Consider the following 13,974-nt stretch of genomic DNA (forward strand, 5'->3'; position numbering starts at 1 on the left):
TAAGGCTTATCTCCATGGAGGTAGCTAAGGAAGGGACCAACTGAACTGGACCTCAGTCCCAGGAGAAGGTAAGTGATCATCTGTGAAAAGTTTGGTTTAAGTGACTTGACTAGCATCACATAGGCACTCTGTAGCAGCAGGGATAGAATCTAATTCTCCAGGGCAGCATTCAGCTGCCTTAACCATGAGACTGTCATTTCTCTTCCTGCTGTCTTCTGCTTTATTCAGTACACACCTTCAAACTTCTGTAACAAACCAGGCAGGAGTTCTATGGACAACAGTCCCATTCACTACACAACCCTATTTCATAAGAACAGCCATATTGCGTCAGACCAAAGGCCCATCTAGCCCAGTATCCTGTCTTCCAACAGTGGCTAATGCCAGGTGTCCCAGAGGGAATGAACAGAACAGGTAATCATCAAGTGATCTATCCTCTGTCGCTCATTGCCAGCTTCTAGCAAACAGAGGACACCATCCCTGCCCATCCTGACTAATAGCCATTGATGGACATATCCTCCATGAACTTATCTAGTTCTTTTTTGAATGCTTTTATAGTCTTGGCCTTCACAACATCCTCTGGCAAGGAGTTCCACAGGTTGACTGTGCATTGTGTGAAAAAAATACTTCCTTTTGTTTGTTTTAAACCTGCGGCCTATTAATTTCATTTGGTGGCCCCTAGTTCTTGTGTTATGAGAAGGGGTAAGTAACACTTCCTTATTTACTTTCTCCACACCAGTCATGATTTTATAGACCTCAATCATATCCCCCCTTAGTCGTCCTTTTTCCAAACTGAAAAAGTGCCAATCTTATAAATCTCTCCTCATATGGAAGCTGTTCCATACCCCTAATCATTTTTGTTTCCCTTTTCTGAACCTTTTCCAATTCCAATATATCTTTTTTGAGATGGGGCAACCACATCTGCATGCAGTATTCAAGATGTGGGCGTACCACAGATTTATATAGAGGCAATATGGTATTTTCTGTCTTATTATCTATCCCTTTCTTAATGATTCCCAACATTCTGTTATCTTTTTTGACTGCCGCTGCAGATGAGTGGATGTTTTCAGAGAACTATCCACAAGGACTCCAAGATCTCTTTCTTGAGTGATAACTAATTTAGACTCCATCATTTTATATGTATAGTTAGGATTATGTTTTCCAATGTGTATTATTTTGAATTTTATCTCCAGAACAGGTCCATCCTGTACACTGAATGAGGCAGGGGGTCCTTTAGGAAAAAATAGTACGTGATCATGTAATTAAAGACTGTATCATAATGCATATGCAAAAGGGGGGCCAAATTAAGGTTGCACAGCCATCTAAATACTTACTCTCCTGGTGTGAATTTCTTTCATCTTCATTTTGTGTTAAGCCCTTTAGATTATTTTTGGTAAATATACAAGGCAATGGGCCAATTTGATAAAGAGCAGTCTATTTATCTATTAAAGCCCTCCTCACTGGCTAACCTAGTGAGGAGGGCTTTAAACTAGGTTCACCGGGGGAAGGAGACCAAAGCCCTGAGGTAAGTGGGAAAGCGGGATATCAGGAGGAAGCTCAGGCAGGAATGTCTGTGAGGGGAGGGCTCCTGCCTCATACTGAGAATGAGGGGCAATCAACAGGTTATCTCAAGTGCTTATATACAAATGCACAAAGCCTTGGAAACAAGCAGGGAGAACTGGAGGTCCTGGTGATGTCAAGGAACTATGACGTGATTGGAATAACAGAGACTTGGTGGGATAACTCACATGACTGGAGTACTGTCATGGATGGTTATAAACTGTTCAGGAAGGACAGGCAGGGCAGAAAAGGTGGGGGAGTAGCACTGTATGTAAGGGAGCAGTATGATTGCTCAGAGCTCCGGTACGAAACTGTAGAAAAATCTGAGTGTCTCTGGATTAAGTTTAGAAGTGTGTGCAACAAGAGTGATGTAGTGGTGGGAGTCTGCTATAGACCACCGGACCAGGGGGATGAGGTAGATGAGGCTTTCTTCCGGCAGCTCACGGAAGCTACTAGATCGCATGCCCTGATTCTCATGGGTGACTTTAATTTTCCTGATATCTGCTGGGAGAGCAATACAGCGGTGCATAGACAATCCAGGAAGTTTTTGGAAAGCGTAGGGGACAATTTCCTAGCGCAAGTGCTAGAGGAGCCAACTAGGGGGGGCACTTTTCTTGACCTGCTGCTCACAAACCGGGTAGAATTAGTGGGGGAAGCAAAAGTGGATGAGAATCTGGGAGGCAGTGACCATGAGTTGGTTGAGTTCAGGATCCTGACGCAGGGAAGAAAGGTAAGCAGCAGGATACGGACCCTGGACTTCAGGAAAGCAGACTTCGACTCCCTCAGGGAACGGATGGCCAGGATCCCCTGGGGGACTAACTTGAAGGGGAAAGGAGTCCAGGAGAGCTGGCTGTATTTCAAGGAATCCCTGTTGAGGTTACAGGGACAAACCATCCCAATGAGTCGAAAGAATAGTAAATATGGCAGGCGACCAGCTTGGCTTAATGGTGAAATCCTAGCGGATCTTAAACATAAAAAAGCTTACAAGAAGTGGAAGGTTGGACATATGACCAGGGAAGAGTATAAAAATATTGCTCGGGCATGTAGGAATTATATCAGGAGGGCCAAATCGCACCTGGAGCTGCAGCTAGCGAGAGATGTCAAGAGTAACAAGAAGGGTTTCTTCAGGTATGTTGGCAACAAGAAGAAAGCCAAGGAAAGTGTGGGCCCCTTACTGAATGAGGGAGGCAACCTAGTGACAGAGGATGTGGAAAAAGCTAATGTACTCAATGCTTTTTTTGCCTCTATCTTCACTAACAAGGTCAGCTCCCAGACTGCTGCGCTGGGCATCACAAAATGGGGAAGAGATGGCCAGCCCTCTGTGGAGATAGAGGTGGTTAGGGACTATTTAGAAAAGCTGGATGTGCACAAGTCCATGGGGCCGGACGAGTTGCATCCGAGAGTGCTGAAGGAATTGGCGGCTGTGATTGCAGAGCCATTGGCCATTATCTTTGAAAACTCGTGGCGAACCGGGGAAGTCCCGGATGACTGGAAAAAGGCTAATGTAGTGCCAATCTTTAAAAAAGGGAAGAAGGAGGATCCTGGGAACTACAGGCCAGTCAGCCTCACCTCAGTCCCTGGAAAAATCATGGAGCAGGTCCTCAAAGAATCAATCCTGATGCACTTGCATGAGAGGAAAGTGATCAGGAACAGCCAGCATGGATTCACCAAGGGAAGGTCATGCCTGACTAATCTAATCGCCTTTTATGATGAGATTACTGGTTCTGTGGATGAAGGGAAAGCAGTGGATGTATTGTTTCTTGACTTTAGCAAAGCTTTTGACACGGTCTCCCACAGTATTCTTGTCAGCAAGTTAAGGAAGTATGGGCTGGATGAATGCACTATAAGGTGGGTAGAAAGCTGGCTAGATTGTCGGGCTCAACGGGTAGTGATCAATGGCTCCATGTCTAGTTGGCAGCCGGTGTCAAGTGGAGTGCCCCAAGGGTCGGTCCTGGGGCCGGTTTTGTTCAATATCTTCATAAATGATCTGGAGGATGGTGTGGATTGCACTCTCAGCAAATTTGCGGATGATACTAAACTGGGAGGAGTGGTAGATACGCTGGAGGGGAGGGATAGGATACAGAGGGACCTAGACAAATTGGAGGATTGGGCCAAAAGAAATCTGATGAGGTTCAATAAGGATAAGTGCAGGGTCCTGCACTTAGGATGGAAGAATCCAATGCACCGCTACAGACTAGGGACCGAATGGCTAGGCAGCAGTTCTGCGGAAAAGGACCTAGGGGTGACAGTGGACGAGAAGCTGGATATGAGTCAGCAGTGTGCCCTTGTTGCCAAGAAGGCCAATGGCATTTTGGGATGTATAAGTAGGGGCATAGCGAGCAGATCGAGGGACGTGATCGTCTCCCTCTATTCGACATTGGTGAGGCCTCATCTGGAGTACTGTGTCCAGTTTTGGGCCCCACACTACAAGAAGGATGTGGATAAATTGGAGAGAGTCCAGCGAAGGGCAACAAAAATGATTAGGGGTCTGGAACACATGACTTATGAGGAGAGGCTGAGGGAGCTGGGATTGTTTAGCCTGCAGAAGAGAAGAATGAGGGGGGATTTGATAGCTGCTTTCAACTACCTGAAAGGGGGTTCCAAAGAGGATGGCTCTAGACTGTTCTCAATGGTAGCAGATGACAGAACGAGGAGTAATGGTCTCAAGTTGCAGTGGGGGAGGTTTAGATTGGATATTAGGAAAAACTTTTTCACTAAGAGGGTGGTGAAACACTGGAATGCGTTACCTAGGGAGGTGGTAGAATCTCCTTCCTTAGAGGTTTTTAAGGTCAGGCTTGACAAAGCCCTGGCTGGGATGATTTAACTGGGAATTGGTCCTGCTTCGAGCAGGGGGTTGGACTAGATGACCTTCTGGGGTCCCTTCCAACCCTGATATTCTATGATTCTATGATTCTATTATTCTATTTGGAGGTGGCTTAGTATTGTATACTGTTAGTAGACCTGCTTGGGAATTTTCCACCAGAATGATTTTCCTACGAAAAATGCACTTAAACTAGATTTTCCACAGGAAAATTTCACATAAAAAAAGTTTCCCCTAGGGAAAACTGAAATGACTGCTGCCCGGCTGCCTGCCTGGAGACTCTCGTCAGTTTCTAGCCCCACAGCCAAAGAAGAATAGGTAGGGATGCTGAACACTCAGGTTCTCTGTCTCTTTGGCAGCCAGGCTGGAAGAGACGCAGAGAAGGGAAGAGCCACGGTGTTCAGTTTCCAGTAGCCTTCCTGGAAGGCTCTTGTCAGTTTCACATTTTGCTGAAGATGGGCAGCCAGCAAATTCTATTTCAGTTCTCCCAAAATGGAATTTTTCTGAAAATCCCGATCCATGAAAAAAAAATTTCATTGGACTGTTTGTACCGATTCAGGATAAAATTTTATTTTAAAACATGAAATTTTTTACAGGAAGGGATTTCAATTTTCCAACCAGGTCTATTTGATACAAACACCTTCTTCTTAAGCAGAGTACAGCATCTATCTAGCCAATTCCCATTTTCTACAGAACACAGGAGTTGCTATTCCAGATCAGAGCAGCAGTCCACCTAATCTAACAGAGGTCAGGACAAGATGGTACAGAGTATGGTGTAAGTAACAGCAAAATGGGCAACTGTGGAATAATCTGCTCTTTCTTCCCAATCTTAGATAGTTGTGGGTTGGTTCACGTGCTGACATATGAGAGTTTATATGCCTCATACCTTTTAGTTCTGTTATGTAACTGTGGAAATGTTTATTATCCATATAAATGTCTAATCTCTTTTTTTCCCCTTTAAATCCCCTTTATAAAGCTCTTAGCCTCAACAATATTTTGTGGAGATGAGTTCCACAGGTTAATTAAATGTGTAAGTATTTCCTTTTATCGGTATTAAATTTGTTGCCTTTCAATTTCATTGAATGTCCCATAATGTACATAGTTCTTGTATTAGGAGACACAGTAAACAAGAATGCTTGTTTAACCCTCCCTAAATCATTCATTATCTATCATTCGATCTTCTCTCTCACAAATAAACAGTCCTAATCTTTTCAGTCTATCCTCATATGGAGGTTCTTTCTTTCTTTCATTTGATCATTTTTCATCACCTTCCTTTTAACCCCTTTTACGTCCTTTTGGAGATAGGGGATTGTGTTCATTTCTGATCACCCTACACTATGATGTATGTTCACTACTATGCAGTAGTCCATAATACATGCACTATGAAGTATGTCCATTATCATCCAGTTCATGAAATAGCATTAACAACAACAACATCCATCCTCCTCCATCCCCTATATGGAAGTCAAGTGCAATGGCAGTAGCAACTAGTGGGAATTAAAGGCAGCCTCGAATTACCTGGTTTTCAAAGACCTACATTCAAATGTTTTGGGCCTCTACTTGGAGAAAGAAAGCAAAGAGAAATCTATTTCAGGACCTTTTCTCTATAGCAGTAGTGTACCCTTCACCCCTAACACTTTTGGGATTTGATTTTTTATTGTGCCTAATTAGCTTCTAAGACAATAATTAAATCAATATTAGGGCTGTACAAAACCCCTGGGTTTCAATTTAGCCAGCTGAGGAAGAATAAATCAGTTTGATTCTAGTGAGTTCCCAGTCTTCACCTGGGCTTTTTGTGGAGTGTTGGGTTCATATGGTCAGAACATGTACAAACACCAGATGAACCTGGAGCAAAGCCAAATGAAAAAGTCACCACACTGTTTTCCCCACGTGTGGATCCCCTACATCCCAAAAAGGCGTGTCATATGCACAACAGGCTAAAAGATTTTTCTCTCCCTTCCTTCCCATCCTGCCCCCAACAGTCTCCAAGTCTGCTCCTTTAAGTGAATTCTGCTGGGAGCTAAGGACTTGACTCCAACTCCTGAATCTTCACAGAAAGGCCAGCTTATCTGCCCCCTCCACACCAAGACCCATATCCTTGTGAAGAGATGTGTGCTGTTTCTTTAAATCTGTACTGGGAAGCCAGGCACCTGGTCCTGTGAAACTTACAGTTCTAGGCAGAAGCTCTCCAGTGAAGCAGTCCAAAATCTAATTTATGTGGGTGAGACACTCAAGTTCTATGATGAAAGGGGCTATGTACAGATCTGGACAGTATACCTGCCAGCCACTCCTAGCAAAAACACTGTAGATTTAAATTTTGCTAAATTTGCATAAATTTAACAAGACTTTGTCTAGACTGGGGATTTGTCTGATTATAGCTATCAGGGTAGCAGTATCTGTGTAACCCTTAGCGTAGGCAGGCAAAGAGGCCATTATCCTAGGTTTTCAGGGAAGTGTAAACACCAGTGCAAATAGCGGCATTGCCTGTCATGGGCTATGTAGACATCCTTTATGTAAGGGGACTGTTGCCCCATACTAACATTCAGTGGGGGTGTTTTAGTTGCTAGCTCCCAGTACTATAAGGGGGAAGGGTCGATGGGAAATCAGGACCCTGAGACTGACAGTCCCCAGGAACAATGGGGAGAGGCCAATGCTCCAAGTCAGCCTGAATGACAGGGCGGGCAGGCTAATCAGGGAGTCAGGAGGCCCCGTCCTCCGTGTGAGCTGGATTTGCCTGGGTCAGACGGAGTGGGGCCGAGCTAAGGAGACAGCAGAGGCCCAAGCTAAGCTGGGGAGCAGAGCTGGGCCAGATCCAGAGGGACCAGAAAAGCAGCCCAGAGAGAGCAGACCCTGTCCTGGGAGCAGAGCTGCAGCCCCAAAGCCAGAGGCACAGCCCAGAGAGAGCAGACTTGCCCTAGGAGGAGCTGCAGCAACCAGAGCCAGAGGAGCCAAAGAAGCAGCCCAGGGAGCTGGAGGCAGAGCAGCAGCAGTGCAGAGACCGAGTGGTGCAACTGGGGCTGGAGCAGTCTGGAGCTGGGTGCGGTGAGCAGCTGGGGAGAGCGAGGGGGACCCTGGGCAGCAGGCCCAGCACAGGGAGACGCCTCAGCCAAGAGGCTCTGCAGGCCAGGCTTGGATCGTAGCCGTGACAGGACCACTTAGAGCCTGAGAGCGTGTGGCCACCACCAGAGCAAGTGTCCAACCCACAGCATCCCTGCAGCACAGCCAGGGCCTGAGAAGAAGTCCTGAGACTTACAAGGAACAGACTGTGAACTGCCCGGACATTCCAGAGACACTGTTTGTGAAGTTCCCTGCCACAGAGTGGGTTGATGTGTTTCCTTTAACCTTTCCCATTTTTCCTTATTCTTTTTAAAATTAATTGTTAATTAAATAACCTGCATTTGCTTTAAATTGTATGTAATGGTCAGTGTGTAAGTGGGGGAATAGTCCCGCTCTTGTGGGGAACTTTCCTGGCTTCTGCACTATCCCGGTGAAGTGGGCTAGCGAAAGGATCTGAGTCCTCGCTCCCACTTCCTTTACCCAGTGGCCTCCCTGCCCTTGAGAACTTCCCTTCCACTCTCCTGTCTGGCAGAGTCCTCGTAACCCCAACAAGGCTGGGCCCAGGATTCCTGGCGGGCTCAAGCCTCAACCCTGCTCTGGTCACCTAGGACAGGGGTTAGGGTGTCCCCACTCCGGGGTACTCTCTCTGCACTGGGCACTTCTCTGACCCACTGACCATTACATACAAGTTAAAGCAAATGCAAGTTATTGAATCAACAATTAATTTTAAAAAGAATAAGGAAAAATGTGTCAAGTGGGTCAGAGAAGTGCCCAGTGCAGAGAAAGTACCCCGGAGTGGGGACACCCTAGTCCCTGCCCTAGGTGAGCACAGCAGGGGTGGGGGTCGAGCCCCCCAGGAATCCTGGGCCCAGCCTTGTTGAGGTTACAAGGACTCTGCCAGACAGGAGAGTGGAAGGGGAGTCCTCAAGGGCAGGGAGGCCACTGGGTAAAGGAAGTGGGAGTGAGGATTCGGATCCTTTCGCTAGCCGACTTCACTGGGGTAGTGCAGAAGCCAGGAAAGTTCCCCACAAAAGCGGGACTATTCCCCCGCTTACACTTAGATGCCAGATGTGGTTCATGCACCAGGGAAATTACTAGTATTGTTGCTACCGTATTTAGGAGCCCAGTAGGTCATCCAGAGTCTCAAAAAGCTCAGGATGATATGGAAGCCCATGTGGATGACATTTTGAGAGGCCTCTAGCTCCAGCTGGGTAAATAACAGATTTTTCACTTCATTGGCAATTTCAAAAATTCAAAGACAAATTTAGTTTCTGGACAAACCGAAAACTAACGTTTTCAAAACCTGTGGCGAAAGTTAAAGTTGAAAAAATTGTTTCAGGTCAAACTAAACAATTTGCTCGCCCTGAAATGAAACATTTGATTTTGAGCATTTTAAAATGCATTTGAATTTTTTAAAATAAAATTAAAGGAAATTTTTCAATAAAATGTCATTTCAAACCAAACATTCAAAACATTTCATTTTGAAAATTTCAAAACAAAATGTTTTGATTTTTTCAGAATTTTTTTCACATTTTAAAAATAAACAATTCGGTGAAACTGACACAAACCCATGAAATGTTTCTGTGTTGCTGCATCTGCAGTTTTCACCCAAAAAATTTTTGGTCAAAAAAATTTCTCCCTTATCTACTGCCAGCCTCACCACAGAAATTAGAAATCCTAACACATAAGCACACTAATCCTAACACACAAGCACAAATGGTATGAAAGTTTACAAGATATGGTTAGGTCAGTTACTTAAGTGGAGTATCATGGTCCGGCCAGGACTTCTACACAGTGAAAAGTCTGTAAAATTATGAAACCTCAAATAGGCTGATTTCACAATGAAACTCCAAACTCTGCAGATTTTGCGAGGTTTAAGGTTTCATTATAAATATTTCATATTGCTATAATATTGCCAATTTATGTAATACTTAAAACTGTAAAATTTCCATCCATTTTTCCATTTAGTACAGTGGTTTTCAACCTATGGTTCACAGACCCCAGTGGGTCCACAGACTATGTCTACGATTTCTGAAGAAGACTGCTCCTCCATTTGAAATTTTTAGGGGTCTGCAAACGGTGCCGGATTAAGATATAAACTAACTAAGCTGTAGCTTAAGGCCTTGCAATATGAGGGGCCTCTAGAAAAGAAAAAACTGACTCCATTTCAAATTTTATCATAATCAGTTGATAAATAAAGGAGATATGGGAAAAAGAAGATTCTCTATATACCGGTATATAGACATTTTTGTTCAAATATGACAAAAATATACACATGTGGCTACACAAATACCCTTACCCTACCCCTACTCTTCATTAGTTGTTCATTATTGACAGGTGGGAGGCCAGGGCTGGGAAAAAAATGATAACTGCTGTTGTAAAATTAGTATTTCTACAAGTAAGTCTGCTCTCAGTCTCCTAGGCAGCCTTTTGTTGGCCAGCTGCTACTGGTAAAATTCTGATTGTACCTTCATAACTTATTTAAATAAATAAATAATCTTGCTGCCAATCAAACCGGGAAAAATGTGAGGTCGGAGATGGCAGTGTCATGAAGCAGTCAGTCCTGCCAAGCTCATACTCCTGTGTTAGTGTGTTCTTTCTTCTTTTGATCTGTACATGCGTACAATTGTGTATTTTAGTGCGCGTGCCCCTTTCTGCTTCATGTGCTATCCTTGCTTGACATGACTGAGTTTGCTGGTAATCGTCTTATGGACTTGGTTGAGTGAATCTTGAGGAGGATAAATTTGTGTTGGCTTCCCTCCGTCGGTTTCAGGAACCTTCACAGTAATATCAGAGAGTGCTGATGAAAGGGTAAATACAGGGTTTTTAGAGAGAGAAGTGAAGGAAGATATACATATGTATCAAAATATTCTGAGTACTTGGTGAGCACGTTATTTCAAACTATCTGCATATATGATTTATAGGCTATTAAAGCCTCTAATATTCATTATATTTGCTTGAATATAGGCTAGTTTTTCTCACTTTCACAATGCCTGTCTAGAGATTACCAGTCTTTTTTCTGGTAAATTCTTTCTTTCTTTCTCTTTTGCACATATAGCTTGTTGTCACTCTGTGTGTCCAAGGTGTTTACTCAAGATTAATTAGTGGTCCTGGGGGAGACAGAGGATAGAGAAGTGAATGCGAAGAGAGATGTCTGCCTAGAAACAAAACTGGGATTTTCTGCTCGGCGGGTTGGAGTGAACAAGATAATATTTTATTATAGATAGTATGCTATGTAAAAATTCTTATATAGACTTATAAATCACATATCATATGCATAATACATTGTATTTTATAGTATGGCAAAAGAAAAATCCCAACAATTCACTGTTTCATAGCGAAAATTAAATCAGAATAAACATTTGTAAATATATTTTATATATATAGTCTGGATAAACTTTGTATTTCCCTAAAAAAATTAATCAAATGTTTTTTCATTTATTCTTATGTAAAGAAGGATAATTTTCCTTATTCATTGTGTAAAATAAATTATATATCCTCTCTTGTTTTCCTATGAGAACACAGACAAAATAGCACTAACTTTCGCAGAAATATCCTGGTAAAATAACACAGGTTTTTGACATATATATATATATATATATTAATAAAAATATTATTCATTGTTGTATAGATATATAAATTTCAATATATATAATATAAAATTAATTTTTTACTTTTTTCAATAAAATCTTTCTGCTACTAATTTTAGTACCAGTATTAGGTAATTCAGGATAACCTTCTATAAAAACAAAACAACTCAATTTATTGGAAAAATACAACCACACATAATTGTCTGATGGTTTGCTTACTTTCTGGGTGTAATTCATATCAATATAACTAATAGTTGAGCTTTAAGTTTGTGGGTTATCCACATCCTATATCCTCTCTTGCCATCTTATATCTCTAAGAATCTCATTGCATATTCAGACAAGGAATTCCACACTTTAGATGCCCCAACAGAAAAGAAAAATTTCCTGAGAAATCTTCTAGTAAATTGTATTATCTACTGTATTTTTTTTATTTTTTTATATTGTATTGTTTACTTCTACTTTACTTACATATGCAAATAGTTCAAAGAATTTGTCTAAAATTTATTTCTGTCATGATGTCATCATTATAGAGAGGACTGCTGAAAATGAAGATTATTATTCTACTTTTACATCTTTGCCTTTTATATATGCAAATATAAAGCTTTCATGTTTATATATTCAATATCCTTTCTGTGAAAATAATAAATTCATTTTTTATGGTATGGGGCCTCTTACACTTGACATAGCGTAGGGCCTCAGAATGTCATAATCTGGCCCTGTCTGCAAACGAAAAAAGGTTGAAAACCACTGGTTTAGTACTGCACATTAATAGACACGAATCTGGAATGAGATGGGTCTGCATTGCCACTAGGCGGCACTCAAGGTCCATAAATACTGAATAGGATCAAAGACAGATACACAGAAAATGCACCTTCTATAGCAAACTTAAAACAAAAACAAAAAGCATCCAGCCCCTTTCTGATTTTCAGTAAAACTTCACACATTTTCTACATCATAGTTACACTGTCACACATCCAAGACAACAAACTTGGATGACTGAAGACAATCTTTCTGGAAGAAAGCTTCCTTATCAGACTTAACTGAATGTGCAGTTGGGTAAAACAGATAGCACAAGAGATTTGCAGGAATCAATAATCTGTTATCTCCTGTCACTTAAGGTATGATTGCCAAGTAGAAGCATTTAGGATAAGGCTGCAGTGGAGGCCTGAAATCCTTACACATACTCAGAGGACAATATTTCAATTGGGAGAGTTCTACAATTATAACCTGTTGTCTCTGGCAATAGTCATACAGGAATGAGAAAACAGCAGATTGATTTCTCCCCACCGCCACCCCCAACACTGAAATAATGTAGAGAGGAAAGGAGTTATTCAGTAATTTGTCTATCTGTCTATGTATATCTGATGTGCAGTTGTGGTATCTGCACATCACTTATACCAATTTATCCTTTAAAAATAGTTTTATGTTTGTTTCTGCTTAAGTTCAAAGGAGAAAAGCTTAATTTATGTTGCCTGAAGATATTAGTGAGGACAAGCCCTTAGAGAAAGGATTGGACAATCATATGGATAACAAGAATATTCACCAAGGAGTCCAGTGCCACCTTAAAGACTAACAGATTTATTTGAGCATAAGCTTTTATGGGTAAAAAACCCACATCTTCAGATGCACAGAGTGAAAGTTACAGATGCAGGCATAAATATACTGACACATGAAGAGAAAGTTACCTTACAAGGGGAGAACCAGCGTTAACAAGGCCAATTCAGTCAGAATATTCAGTTATAGTACTAAGGATTATTTTTCGAGTTTGGAAAGGACACAGACCCTCCTGCATCAGGGCATAAAACAACTTCCAACTCATGGGGTTAAGAAGAAATGTTCCCTGTAGCCATGTTATTCCATAGCTGTCTACTGCAGAGTTTGTTGCAGCCATTATTGGCCATTGACAGAAACAGCATGCTGAACTGATGGATCAATGGTCTGATCAAGTATCAAGTATTCTTCAACAAAAGAACTTCAAAAACAGACTCCAATGAGAGACTGCTGAATTGGAATTAATTTGCAAACTGGATACAATTAACTTAGGCTTGAATAAAGACTGGGAGTGGATGGGTCATTACACAAAGTAAAACTATTTCCCCATGTTTATTCCCCCCCCCCCCGGTTCCTCAGACGTTCTTGTCAACTGCTGGAAATGGACCACCTTGATTATCACTACAAAAGGTCCCGTCCGTCCCCCCCCCCCCCCCCCCGCTCTCCTGCTGGTAGTAGCTCACCTTACCTGATCACTCTAGTGACAGGGTGTATGGTAACACCCATTGTTTCATGTTCTCTGTGTATATAAATCTCCCCACTGTATTTTCCACTGAATGCATCCGATGAAGTGAGCTGTAGCTCACGAAAGCTTATGCTCAAATAAATTTGTTAGTCTCTAAGGTGCCACAAGTCCTCGTTTTCTTTTTGATCAAGTATGGTAATTCCTATGGTGCTAAATGCAAACACAAAGCAAAATAATGCCTGTTAACTATGGCCACCACAGGAGCTCCAAATTCTTGGCCATTGTAAATGGTGACCACTTTATAAAGGGGGTTGGGGGGAGTATTCAGACAACTTTCACCTATCTGAAAAGTTAAAATAATGAAATTATTTTTTCTTCACCTTAAAAGACAAACTCCTAATCTTGAAGCAATTTACTTCTCCAGCTCCCTTTGCAGGGTGATAGCAATACATTTCACATGCTTGACAAATGTGTGGATGCATAGAAACACACAGTAGCCATACTATTCCGGAGTCTTAGGGTGAGATTCTGCACTGCACAGCATAGAGCTCCCTCGCAGCCTAGAGGAAGGAAGGGTTAAAGTAGCTTAAGGCACCTTTGCATCCTCTTGATCCTGGAAAGGCCCCCAGCAAAACTTAGACCTGGAGGCTTGTTTAAATTACAGAAGCCTTCCTGAGCTGTCCTATGGGCTGTGGCACTGCCTGGAATTCCCT

The sequence above is a fragment of the Lepidochelys olivacea genome (genome assembly GCF_965140295.1).
Source record: "Lepidochelys olivacea isolate rLepOli2 genome assembly, chromosome: 3".
Classification (NCBI taxonomy): Eukaryota; Metazoa; Chordata; order Testudines; family Cheloniidae; genus Lepidochelys; species Lepidochelys olivacea.